The sequence below is a fragment of the Oryx dammah genome, unplaced genomic scaffold (assembly GCF_014754425.2).
Source record: "Oryx dammah isolate SB20612 unplaced genomic scaffold, SCBI_Odam_1.1 HiC_scaffold_2, whole genome shotgun sequence".
Taxonomy (NCBI): domain Eukaryota; kingdom Metazoa; phylum Chordata; class Mammalia; order Artiodactyla; family Bovidae; genus Oryx; species Oryx dammah.
Genome location: NW_024070186.1, coordinates 50,324,100 through 50,338,085, shown reverse-complemented (window position 1 = coordinate 50,338,085; position 13,986 = coordinate 50,324,100). Strand labels below are relative to the sequence as shown.

The following is a 13,986-nucleotide window of genomic DNA, read 5'->3' as shown; positions in this document are numbered from 1 at the left end:
GAAATCAAATATAGGAGGGCTTCTGTTTATGGGGAGAGCTGCAACTTCTCTCTCTTATTTAGCATCAAGCTTTATGCTAATACAAAAATGTAAAAGAGCAAGCCAAATGGTGGCAAGGAAGTCTGTTGGACATAAAATAGCATTGTGTTTTTCATTTTGAAATCAGTGCAAAAGTGAAGAGCTAAAAACTTTTATCAATTAACTCAAGGGAGGATACTTGAAAGATCAAAAGGAGAATCAGTTCCGAGAAGTAAATTGGGAACTCTAGATTTTTTTTTTTTAAGGCATCTCTATCACTGAATAAAAAGTAGGCTTTCTGTGATTATAGTTTCAGTGTAACTGTAAAATGTTATCATTCATGGAACAGGGTTTCCCTTGGCTGTAAGTATAGAAAGTCACTGCGTCACTCTGGCCAAGTAAATGTAGGTATCTACATCGCATTTTGCTTTTCTGTAAAATGTTGTTCTCCCCAGAAGCTGCTGGAAGAATGTATTAGGCAGTAATAGTAAAAGGCTTTGCCATCCTGATATACAAGTTGCATGGTAAGTAAAAATGATTACAAGTGAAGTATCCTTCAAAAAACAATTTAAGGGATAAACAAAAGTACTTTGGGGTTCCTCTAAAATGATAGTTTGATCCCTGGGTCAGGAAAATCCTCTGGAGGAGGGCATGGCAATCCACTCCAGTATTCTTGCCTGGAAAAGCCTGGAAAAGAGGAGCCTGGCAGGCTACAGTCCATGGGGTCGCAAAAAGTCAGACACGCCTGAAGTGACAGCACACATGCTCACACGCAAGAATGATGGAGACTTAGAGAGAAACTTTGACTCAAATTCTCTTGAGCAGCCAGGGTCTCAGCGGAGGAAGCTCTTCTTCAGCCATTTCTAGAGAATACTTGGAAAAGACAAAATGGGGAGGAAGTTATTCATATCCCAATAGTGATGCTTTCTGCTAAGGCCAGTGCATATTCATATATATTTATATAAAAATATGTTTTTTAAAAGACTATATTTTAACTAAGACTGTATTTTTAAACTTTTCTGGAAAATCACCTTCATTCTCTAAGTGATTTTGCTGGTTTTGACTACATTCAGTTCAGTTCAGTTCAGTTCAGTCACTCAGTCGTGTCCGACTCTTTGTGACCCCATGAATCACAGCACGCCAGGCCTCCCTGTCCATCACCAACTCCCGGAGTTCACTCAGACTCACATCCATCGAGCCAGTGATGCCATCCAGCCATCTCATCCTCTGTCGTCCCCCTCTCCTCCTGCCCCCAATCCCTCCCAGCATCAGAGTCTTTTCCAATGAGTCAACTCTTCGCATGAGGTGGCCAAATTAGTTCAGTTAAGTTAGGATCATTACCCTAATAGGAATATCAATATTAATTAAATCAGTGAGAAAGGTCTACAAGATAGGTTGGGATGGAAGGAGCATGGACTTTGGAGTCAGGCAGACCTGGGTTGGAAAACTGGCTCTGCTGCTTGCTAGCTTTGGACAAACTACGTCTGTAATGACAGACTTGTCTGTAAAACAAATACTGTAATAATACCTCCCTCTTAGGGCTGCTGTAAGGGTTAGATGAGATTACATTCAAAAAATATCTTACATATTCAGAGCCTGCCTGTCCATTATGCACTTGTAAACAATAACGATTTTCGTTCTGAATCCTGTACTTAAATGTGCACTTAAATGATCCTGTCTGAGATTGTCTTGTCCAGAGGTTCATTAGCAGTTTTACAGGATGGAAGCAGGTCAAGATTTTCCTAACTCCAAGTGCTATAGAAAACTCTTAAGGGATAATTATTCTTTTCATGATCAGTTTTAAGGTTCTACTAGTACTTAATGAATTTTATACAGAATACCCATTTAATAAGTTTTTCAAAGCAAATGTTATTTGCATGTAAATTCCAGAAAAACATTTACTTCTATTTCATTGACTATACAAAAGGCTTTGACTCTGTGGATCACAACAAACTGGAAAATTCTTAAAGAGATGGGAATAGCAAACCATCTTATCTGTCTCCTGAGAAACCTGTATGCATGTCAAGAAGCAACAATTAGAACCTTACATAGAACAGCTGACTGGTTCAAAATTGGGAAAGGGGTATGTCAAGACCGTATATTATCACCTTGTTTATTTAACTTACATGCAGAGTTGTTGTTGTTCAGTTGCCCAGTCTTGTCTAACTCTTTGTGACCCCATGGACTTCAGCATGCCTGGCCTTCCTGTCCCTCACCATCTCCTGAAGTTTGCCCAAGTTCATGTCCATTGTTTCAGTGGTGCCATCCAGCCATCTTGTCCTCTGCTGCCCTCTTCTCCTTCTGCCTTCAGTGTTTCCCAGCATCAGGAACTTTTCCAAAGAGTCAGCTGTTCATATCAGCTGACCAAAAATACCAGAGTTTCAGCTTCAGCATCAGTCCTTCCAGTGAGTTTTAAGGGTTGATTTCGCTTAAGATTGACTGGTCTGATCTCCTAAGTGTCCAAGGGATTCTTAAAAGTCTTTTGTTGGATAGCATCACCAAGTCAATGGACTTGGGTGAACTCTGGAGATGGTGAGAGACAAGGAGGTTTAGCATGCTGCAGTCCATAGGGTCGCAAAGATTCGCACATAACTTAGCAAGTGAACAAGAACATGTAAATATATACACATATAATAAATACACACATATATATGTTTATTATTCTTTTTTGATAGAAAACCACTGACAGCCTGTAGGATATGTACTGTATTTTCAGGATGTTAGGGATGAGACATTTGAACTCTCCCCCAGTCTAACAACTTCTCTTTACCAATGAGGAAACTGAGGTCCAGAGAGTTTGAAAAACTTGTCAAAAATAACACAGTGCTAGAATTATGAATAAAACTCATGTCCCTTGACTATCAATCCAATTCTTTTAGTGCCTTTATTTTTTAGTTATTTTTTTATGTTTATTGAGATGTGATTTACATATCATTCACCAATTTCAAGTATATAAATTGATGACTTCTGACAAATGCATACAGTCTACATGGCTACCATAATAGATATAATCATAAACATACCACTCACCATTCTTAAGCTATTTGCCATATCCTCTAGTATTTTGCAATTGAAGAATGCATGTTTATGATTATTAATTCCTTTTTTATAATTTTAAAGTTATAGTATATATAACATAAAATATAAGTATACCATATACCTATTCCACTCCCCACAGTCAGCTTTCAAAAACTATTGGGAAGTCTCAAACAAATACTTTACATCTTCTTAAGATAAATGATATTGTATTATATATTTTAATTAGAAATGTCAACTACAAACTGGAGCTTACCAAGTGAATTTGCCATCTGCCTCTGAGGAGATTGAATCCTGGGCTCTGCAGCTATTGACCTTCAACATGCCCTGAAGGGAGTTAGGGTAGAGAATGAGGCACTTTGTGCTGCAGGGAAACTGGGGGAACAGGTCTTTAGATAGTTAGATATTTTTAGAAACTGATTTCATGATCCCAATCCTTGCATCTCCTCATATCTAAAAAACCTTCATGGTGACATCAGCTCCTTGTGACTAGCAGAAAATCTTTTGTAAGATTAGTGCTTGGTTAAATGTGAGCTCCCCCTTTACCAAAATCACATATATAGACCTTCCCCCAGTACCTTTTTGGAGCAGTTTCTCAGAGCTCTCTGAGGTGCTGTCTCCCAGGCTGCAGTCCTCATTTTGCCCCAAATAAAACTTGACTCGTAACTCTCACATTGTGCATCTTTTTTAAGTCAACAGAAATTTGATTATATTATCTATTATAGATATACACATACACCATAGATAGATAAATATTTTGCTCTATTAGTACGAAATATGTACAGTTTCCTAAAGAGTGACACAGAATCTCTCATTTATGTCTTTTCTATGCTCCCATAGTCCAGAAACTTATTTTCCCTATCTTTCTTTGTCTAAAAAACCTTCAGTTTTAGTTAGTTTTCATTTTATATACAAAGAGGCACACTGTGCTTAATTATAAAATAATATTTAGTGATTTTTTTCTTTTGTCTCTTTACTTCCTAAACTACTCTACTTTCTATAATCTTCTTTTCAGGGAGTATTTTATTATTCTTTATATTCCCAAATCTAGAACTATTGGCAAAATAAACACTTGGGTTTTTTTCTAGTTATATTGAAGTATACAGCATAATGATTTGACTTGCACACATCATAAAATTATTATCAAATAAGTTTAGTGAAAATCCATCATGTCATATAGATACAAAATTAAAGAAATAGAAAGAAATTTTTCTTAGTGCCTTTAAATGAAACTTAAAAGACAATATAACATACTGCTGCTTTTCAAACTAAAGTTCCTGATCAGAGATTTTAAATGTCTCCTTGGCAGGCAGTATATGTGATACATCTTTGTGTTCACACTGGGCCTAGCAGAGTTATTTGGAATAGTGAGTGCTCAATACAAAAATTAATGGATCTTTCTTAAGGTTATTAGCGTGTGTGACTTTTTCTCTTTTGAAGGGGAGGAATAATTCAACGAAATTGAATTTTGCTGTATATAATGGTCAGAAATGACATCAAATTTATGATGACATAAGCAAATGAATAATGGAACCGTTGTCTGGAATTTTTCAAAATTACCTGGCTACTGAAACCAAGCAGGACCCGGTGGGGCTCCTGGGCATGGAAGCCTTTCTGTCCCCCATTTTTTGTTTGTAGGGAATGGATTCTAGCCTTCATGATCTTCTTTGAATTCCAAAGGTCAGATTTGAACAGTTGTTAATCAAGGGAGAAGGAAACAGCAACCCACTCAAGCATTCACGCCTGGAAAATCCCATGGACCGAGGAGCCTGGTGGGCTACAATCCATGGGGTCGCAAAGAGTTGGACATGACTGAGCGACTTCTGTGTGTTTATGTATGTGTAAATCAAGGGAGGAGCAGCCAAGAAATCACCTGAGAAGATTAAAGGAACCTCATCAGAGGTTCAGAAAATCTCATCAAAATTAGGAGACCAACTGAGGTGAGATTAGAGCTTTAGCCTTGCACACACATCTTAATCTTATCAGCCACCCCACCATTGAACTCTTACCATAAAGGGACTTCCCTGGTGGCTCAGACGGTACAGTGTTTGCCCGCAACGCAGGAGACCTGGGTTCGATCCTTTTACTATAAAACTCCTCATCAAATCCTCCTGGGTTGAAAAACAATGGCTTTCCTGGTGGCCCAGAGGTTAAAGCGTCTGCCTGCAATGCAGGAGACCCGGGTTCGATCCCTGGATCGGGAAGATCCCCGGCGAAGGAAATGGCAACCCACTCCAGTATTCTTGCCTGGAGAATCTCACGGATGGAGGAGCCTGGTAGAGGGACACAGGAGCCCTCTATGTTTCCCCCTTTGCCTGGCAAAGCAATAAAGCTACTCTTTTGTACTTCACCCAAAACTCTGTCTCAAGATTTGATTTGGCACTGCTATACAGAGGTCAAGCTTTTGGTATCACTACTAGTATGGATGATACTAAAAGTCCCTTTTTTCTAAATAATGAAGATTGGGAATTCCCTGGCAGTCCAGTGGTTAAGATTCCATACCTCCAGTGCATGGAGCACAGGTTCCCCTGGTCAGGGCACTAAGATCCCGCATGCCTTGTGGTACTGCCAGAAATAAAGAAAAAATGAAGATTATGTTTTTGTACTTAACCATTTGCCTACAAATTTCAAATTTCTTTCCTTATCTGCATTGAGTCTTGGTCTGTGTCTCTCTGAGATCATGCATCTTGATGAACACTGGAAAATAAGGAAACCATTAAGATGTTGATACAATCACAGAATAAATGAACAAATAAGCATACAGTTGTAATCAGTTCTAGAAGTTATGCCTATTGACTTACATCACAGTATTGTATTTACATGGTAAATTTACATAGAAAAGCCATTCCAACCTTTGCAGTATTGCACAGCCACTAGAACCCATGATCTTGAAGATACTGTGACAACATGGGGGGAAATGTTTGTATTCCAGTATTTCACTAGGAAATCAGTATTCATTGTCAGATAATTTTATAGAAGAGAATTCTGCATAGAAAAGGAGCAAAAAGGAAATATACCAAAATAATAACAGTGTCTATGTTAAGGTGGTGTCAAGAGTCTCTGTGCTTCTTTCTTATGTCTAGTTGCATTATTTCTGAAACAGAAAACAAATTTACAAGAGCAAAGAAAATGAGTTCTATAAAAGAAAGTATAGTAAATATCTATTACACATGGCAGCCTTAAATCTTCTGAAAAACCACCCTACATCTTATATTAACAGTTCCCCACATTGTTTTATCCCAAAATTCTACTATCCCAGAGTAAATTCTAAAATTAAACATTTGTAATCTCCCTAGCCTCTGACTTTAAGGTGAGGTCCTATACCTTAGTTTCTGCCTCTCAGTTGTGCCGGTCAGGAAATACCTATAGAGCAGACAGGGCCCAGACATCCATTCTGCTGGCACAAATTGGCTTCAGTGTCATGGTTCTGGGGTCAGCAGTGGGAACAGTATCTTCCCCATTGCAAAAAAGACTACTGGGTTCTGGGACTGCTGGTACTTGGCCTCAAACCTGTTCCTCCAGCCTTTTCAATGATTATCTGGGCTTTCTAATCTCCCTTCATAAATCCCTTCTCATTTAAATAACCTAGACTCAATTCTTTGTCTACACTTAAGAATGGTAACAGAGGAGGCTAACAAAAATAGAGTTCACTTGAGAAAAGAATAAGCAGGGGTGATATAATTAAAGACAAGATTATTCGGAACTTCAAAAGAACATTATGATCAGACTTCCCTGGCGGTCCACTGGTTAAGACTCCTATTCCCTGTGCAGGGGGCACAGGTTTGATCCCTCGTCAAGGAACTAATATCCCACATGCTACACAGAATGACCAAAAAAACATTGAGATCAAATAAAAGTCCTTTTCAGCAGATAAAAGTCATGAGTGGCATTTCTGGGCAGAGCATCTAAGCATTTGTGTGAGAACCTGCAGCTCTCTCTTCTGCTGCAGCATCCACGGGATCTCGTGTTCTAATAATGCAACAACAAGATATTAGATTCCCCGTCAGTCCAGGTACTTAAGAGATTGTGTGGAAGAGAGCCCGCCACTGACCGAGAGAGCACGGTTAACATGAGCAAGAAATAAAATTGTTAGGTGAGGCCACTGAGATTTGAGAGTTAATTTGCTATCATGACATAGATAGCCTAGCTTAACCAAAGCCTGATTAATGCACAGTGGTATCAAAAATGGGATATATTCAATGATCAAAATAAATATATAAATTTGAAAGTCTTGTATGATTATAAAACTTTTTAATCTAATACAAGTAAATCAAGCAAAGCATGGATTAAGGGTTTGATGTCATTTTTTATCAAGTAAAGCTATCTGGGTTTCCTTGAAAGTAATAACAACAGAAATGTAGCACATTGTGAAAACGTCTAAATATTTAATGATCTTAAAAACAACAAATAGGTTATGCATTTCAATTCTCACATTATAAAAAAATAGAATTTGTGATGCATGTTAATTTTATTAAAATATCCTTCCCAAAGCAGTATGAAATAATAAAAAAGCAAATCCCATTTACTTATTGTGAAATTCTGATGATCTGTAGAGAGAAGTATGAGAAAATTGCTAGCAGGATTTATTGAAATTGCTTTGGGCAAAACTAAGAGATGTGAACGCAACACTCATTGGGACAGATTCATCAATGTCTGCTTGCTTTTGCAGTCCTTTTCATTTCCAAATGTCTGTTTCAGCCTCTACAACAGTAGTTTTTCTTTTTTTTTTTTTGCTCAGTAGTAACTGACCTTTATTTCATAAAATGTGTACTCTTCTTTCACCTGAAATAGCCACTGACAAGGTTATTTTCTATCTGTCTGTTATAATCAGCACTGTCCTGTCTGCACTGCGTGGCCTAGGCCACTGGGCCAACACTGGCAGAAGAAATCATCATCACTGTTCTGTTGTTTGGATGTTACCAGTGTTCAAACACCTTGATAAATGATCCTTTACCATTTCTTAAAGACTAAAGAGGTTTTGAAAGAGTTGGCTTTGTTTTGTTTTATCTATAGTTTTGTGGTTGTTCAGTTGCTAAGTTGTGTCCAACTCTTTGCAACCCCATGGACTGCAGCATGCCAGGCCTCCCTCTCCCTCACTGTCTTCCAGAATTTGCCCAAATTAATGTCTATTGAATCAATGATGCAATCCAACCATCTCATCCTCTATAGCACCCTTCTCCTCCTCCCACCTTCAATCTTTCCCAGCATCAGGGTCTTTTCCAATAAGTCAATAGTACAGAAGAGCCAATGAGAAAAAATGGGTTTAAAATAGGAGAGATTTCTACTGGACATAAAGAACTTCCAGACTACTAGAATAAAATGATACTGGAATGGGTTATTGAGGGAGACTGCCTGGTCTTTTGTCAGGCACATCATTAAGAAAGACTAACTTTTCAATAAAAGAAAAAATAAACCAATGGGACCTAATCAAACTTATAAGCTTTTGTACAGCAAAGGAAACTATAAGCAAAATGAAAAGAAAACTTAAGGACTAGGTGAAAATATTTGCAAATGATTCAGTCAACAAGGGCTTAATTTCTAAAATATGCAAATAGATCATACAACTCAATAACGAAAAAAAAATCAAAAAATGAACAGAAGACCTAAATAGACATTTCTCCAAAGAAGACATACAGATGGCCAACAGGCACATGAAAAGATGCTCAACATTGCTAATTATTAGAGAAAGGTATGTCAGAACTACAATGAGATAGCACCTCACACTGGACAGAATGGTCATCATTAAAAGTATACAATAACAAATGTCAGAGAGAGTATGGAAGAAAGGAAACAGTCTTACATTCTTGGTGGGAATGTAAATTGGTGCAGCCACAATGGAAAACGATATAGATATTTCTCAAAAAACAGAGTTGCTGTATGATTCTGCAATCCTACTTCTGAGAATATCCCAGAGAAAACTATAATTCAAAATGACACATGCACCTCAGTATTCATAACAGCACTATTTACAATAGTGAAGACATGGAGGCAACCTAACTGTCCATTGACAGATGAATGGATAAAGAAGATGTGGTACATATATGCAATGGAATACTCAGTTCAGTTCAGTTCAGTTGCTCAGTCATGTCCAACTCTGCAACACCATGAATCACAGCTTTCCAGGCCTCCCTGTCCATCACCAACTCCCAGAGTCCACCCAAACCCATGTCCATTGACTCAGTGATGCCATCCAACCATCTCATCTTCTGTCGTCCCCTTCTCCTCCTGCCCTCAATCTTTCCCAGCATCAGGGTCTTTTCAAATGAGACAGCTCTTCGCATCAGGTGGCCAAAGTATTGGAGTTTCAGCTTCAACATCAGTCCTTCCAATGAACACTCAGGACTGATCTCCTTTAGGATGGACTGATTGGATCTCCTGCAGTCCAAGAGACTCTCAAGAGTCTTCTCCAACACCACAGTTCATTTTTTTTTTTCTGTTAAAAAATGTTTTATTTATTTATTTATTTTTTCTAAAGCAGTTTTATTTTTTTATTTTTTTTATTAAATTTATTTATTTATTTATTTTTAATTTTTACTTTACAATTCTGTATTGGTTTTGGCATAGATTGACATGAATCCACCACAGGTGTACATGCGTTCCCAAACATGAACCCCCCTCCCACCCCCCTCCCCACAACATCTCTCTGGGTCATCCCCGCGCGTCAGCCCCAAGCGTGTCATATCCTGTATCAGACATAGACTGGCATTTCGATTCTTACATGATATTATACATGTTTCAATGCCATTCTCCCAAATCATCGCACCCTCTCCCTCTCCCTCTGAGTCCAAAAGTCCGCTATACACATCTGTGTCTTTTTTGCTGTCCTGCATACAGGGTCATCATTGCCATCTTCCTAAATTCCATATATATGTGTTAGTATACTGTATTGGTGTTTTTCTTTCTGGCTCACTTCACACCACAGTTCAAAAGCATCAATTCTTCAGCTCTCAGCCTTCTTCACAGTCCAACTCTCACATCCATACATAACCACTGGAAAAACCATAGCCTTGACTGGACGAAACTTTGGTGGCAAAGTAATGTCTCTGCTTTTGAATATGCTACCTAGGTCAGTCATAACTTTCCTTCCAATGAATAAGTGTCTTTTAATTTCATGGCTGCAATCACCATCTGCAGTGATTTTGGAGCCCAGAAAAATAAAGTCAGCCACCATTTCCACTGTTTCCCCATCTATTTCCCATGAAGTGATGGGACCAGATGCCATGATCTTAGTTTTCTGAACGTTGAGCTTTAAGCCAACTTTTTCACTCTCCTCTTTCACTTTCATCAAGAGGCTCTTTAGTTCTTGACAATCTTGATTGCTTGTGCAATCTTGATTCCAGCTTGTGTTTCCTCCAGCCCAGCGTTTCTCAGAAGTACTCTGCATGTAAGTTAAATAAGCAGAGTGACAATATACAACCTTCATGTACTCCTTTTCCTATTTGGAACCAGTCTGTTGTTCCATGTCCAGTTCTAACTGCTGCTTCCTGAACTGCATACAGATTTCTCAAGAGGCAGCTCAGGTGGTCTGGTATTCCCAGCTCTTTCAGAATTTTCCACAGTTTATTGTGATCCACACAGTCAAAGGCTTTGGCATAGTTAATAAAGCAGAAATAGATGTTTTTCTGGAACTCTCTTGCTTTTTCCATGATCCAGCAGATGTTGGCAATTTGATCTCTGGTTCCTCTGCTTTTTCTAAAACCAGGTTGAGCATCTGGAAGTTCATGGTTCACGTATTGCTAAAGCCTGGCTTGGAGAATTTTGAGCATTACTTTACTAGCGTGTAAGATGAGTGCAATTGTGCGGTAGTTTGAGCATTCTTTGGCATTGCCTTTCTTTGGGATTGGAATGAAAACTGACCTTTTCCAGTCCTGTGGCCACTGCTGAGTTTTCCAAATTTGCTGGCATATTGAGTGCAGCACTTTCACAGCATTATCTTTTAGGATTTGAAATAGCTCAACTGGAATTCCATCACCTCCACTAGCTTTGTTTGTAGTGATGCTTCCTAAGGCCCACTTGACTTCACATTCCAGGATGTCTGACTAGGTGAGTGATCACACCATCGTGATTATCTGGGTCATGAAGATCTTTTTTGTACAGTTCTTCTGTGTATTCTTGCCACCTCTCCTTAATATCTTCTGCTTCTGTTAGGTCCATATCATTTCTGTCCTTTATCGAGCCCATCTTTGCATGAAGTGTTCCCTTGGTATCTCTAATTTTCTTGAAGAAATCTGTGGGTGCCGTCCTGATCAGCCCTCCAGCAGCTCTCTGCGCCCGGAACCACAGCCCGGAGGCTCGCCCGAAGCCCGCCAGCCGCACACGTCCCCAGAGCCAGGCCTAAGGCAGGTGGCAGCTCCGCGTGGCCGGGCTGGGCTCGGCGGTGTCCCCATGGCCGCGGCCGGCTGGCGGGACGGCTCCGGCCAGTAGAAGTACCAGCTGGTGGTGGTCGGTGGAGGCAGCGTGGGCAAATCGGTGCTCACCATCCAGTTCATCCAGAAAAGGAGCGGTGGCTGCTTGGGTGCAGGAAGGCCGAGAGGAGCTACTCCACGTTCAAGATCAGGAGGGGCGGTGGTGAGGAGATACCCCTCGTCCAAGAGTTATCATATAACCTAGCAATTATATGGAAGAGAAATAAAGTATATATTCATACAGGTACATACTGAAGAGAAATGAAAACATATAGTCATATAAAAACTTGTTTACAAATGTTCATAACAATATTATTCATGAAAGATAAAAAGTGAAACAGTCCAAATGTCCATTAACAGATGCATACATAAACAAAACGTGGTAAATACATGCAATGGAATATCATTTTGCCATAAAGAGGAATCAAATACTATTACATGCTACAACATGGATGACCTTGAAAACATAATGCAAGTAAAAGAAGCTAAACACAATTGGCTATATCATTCAGTTTATATTAGACACAAATCCATAGATATTGAAACTAGACAATTTTTTTGCCAAGGACTGGAGAAAGGGACAAGGAGAATGACTGCCAACAGGTACAGGGCTTCTTTTGGGGGTGGTGGAAATGTTCCGGAATTAGTGGTAATGGTTGTATCCATTATGAACTGCTCAAAACCAATGAATTATACACTTTTAAAATAGTAACACATTATATACATCCTATCTCAGTTTTCAAAAACACTAATGAAAAAAGACAAAAAATGATGATCTCCCACTAGTTGAACCATGCAATAGCTTCCTATAGTACTCAGATAAAATTCAGTCTCCTCACTCAGTCCCACAAGGCCCTATATGACATCATCCCTACCTCGCTCTCTTATCTCATATCCCATCACTCCCCATCTCTTAGTTACATTCTATTCTGGGCTCACTGGCCCTCCCACCGCCGACTTTACACCAAACCCTCCTTCTACTTAGAGCATTCTTTGCCTGGGGCTTCTCATGGCTGCCTCTTCCTTGTCATGGAGGTCACACATCAATTTGACCTCTTTAGAGAGGCCTCCCTCAGCATCCCCATCACTATCTATCATATCACCATGTATTATTTTCTTCATAGCATGTATCGCTGTCTGAAATTGTTTGTTTATACACCCATTCTCTGAGAGCAGAGATTTTGTCTACCTTGTTCACTTATATCAACGAAGCACTAAGAATAGTGCCTGGCACAGAGTAGATGCTCAAAAGTTACATTTGAATGGGACCTAGTTTGTGAACATTGGAAATTTAGATATTTTGATGGTACTTGGGGTGCTGAGAGCTTCAGCTGATTTTTGAATGAGGACCTCAGAAACTCCATTCCTGAATACATGGAGGCTGCATATAAAGCCTCCAGGGAGAGTGGTAAGAAACAGGAGGGGTGGGGTTTCCTCACCATCATTTCCAAATTACCAAAGACAAAATTTCATAGTTGTGGAAACCATGATTTTAAAAACCGCACAAAGTTTATGAAATCGGCTGTATAAATCTTGCCACATAATTCGTGATTCTGCGTGTTCTCTGAGAGAGAGTTGAGGCACACACACTCTTGATCTTGGGGCACTGGAGGAGATCAAAGGGAGCACAGCCACGAGGCAGCACAGTGAGGCGTCTCTGAGATTGCAGGGCTGCTCCGGGCTCATGCTTTGTTCCTGGGAAGGGGCAGTGATAAAGAACAGAGCCCCTGGGGAGTACAGAACACAAGGCATATCTGCTTGGGGGCCTAGGAAGAGGGTAAGCTAGGCGAGCCGGGTGGCATGACAGTAATTGAGAGTGGAATCGAGGAACAACCCAGAATATGCCTGTGTTGGGAGGGAGGGGGATGTCAGGGCAGTGGGGCCCACAGGGCTGACACTGGAGGGCAAATGAGGCTGCCAGGAGCAGCAAGACAGCCTCTGTAGCAGACACCCTACTGTTCTGTGAAGGTCCTGAGGCCTGGAGTTTCCATATCTTGCTGATGAAGACTGAACCACAAGTGGCTGTTTCACATTTCATCAGTACAACCTAGAGAACAGTGCTCATATTCCCTTATCCAAATGAGGAAAATATCCTTTATTTTTTTTCTGAGATAATCTATGAATCATATATCTGGAATCATTAAGTAGAAGCAACATTAGGGGGAGAACCATCTGCCACTGTATATTTTAGTGAATTTGATCAGGAGGCGAAAGATGCCTCTAAACTAAGCCAGGAAAAAGAATGTAGAGATCATTTAGGTTTGGATTATCAAAGGGAGGAGAAAAGGTTACTGAGGTAGGAAAGAAAACCTTGGAGGATTGAGAAAGTGAGAGGGTGCAAAGAAATCAAAGGCTGGTTTAGAAACAATAGCCAGGATTATGAAATGGAAAGAGTAGACTTTTAAGCTTAAAAAGTTAAGGCTTAAAACATTTTAATAAAAAAAAGTAAGGCTTTATTTTAAATCAGATTGAATATTTACATGCAAAGTATTGAAAGTAACTGAAAGTGATTTTTAGGAAGTTTAAA

At 39.6% G+C, this 13,986-nt stretch overlaps 1 long non-coding RNA gene across 1 annotated transcript; it reads right to left on the bottom strand.

The window, feature by feature from the left end:
* Nucleotides 1-764: 764 nt before the first annotated feature.
* Nucleotides 765-3,428, bottom strand: LOC120868946. Its single transcript, XR_005722350.1, has 2 exons — nucleotides 3,311-3,428; nucleotides 765-891 (listed from the first exon to the last, which is right to left on the bottom strand). It is a non-coding gene; the product is annotated as an uncharacterized LOC120868946 (long non-coding RNA).
* Nucleotides 3,429-13,986: the final 10,558 nt, after the last annotated feature.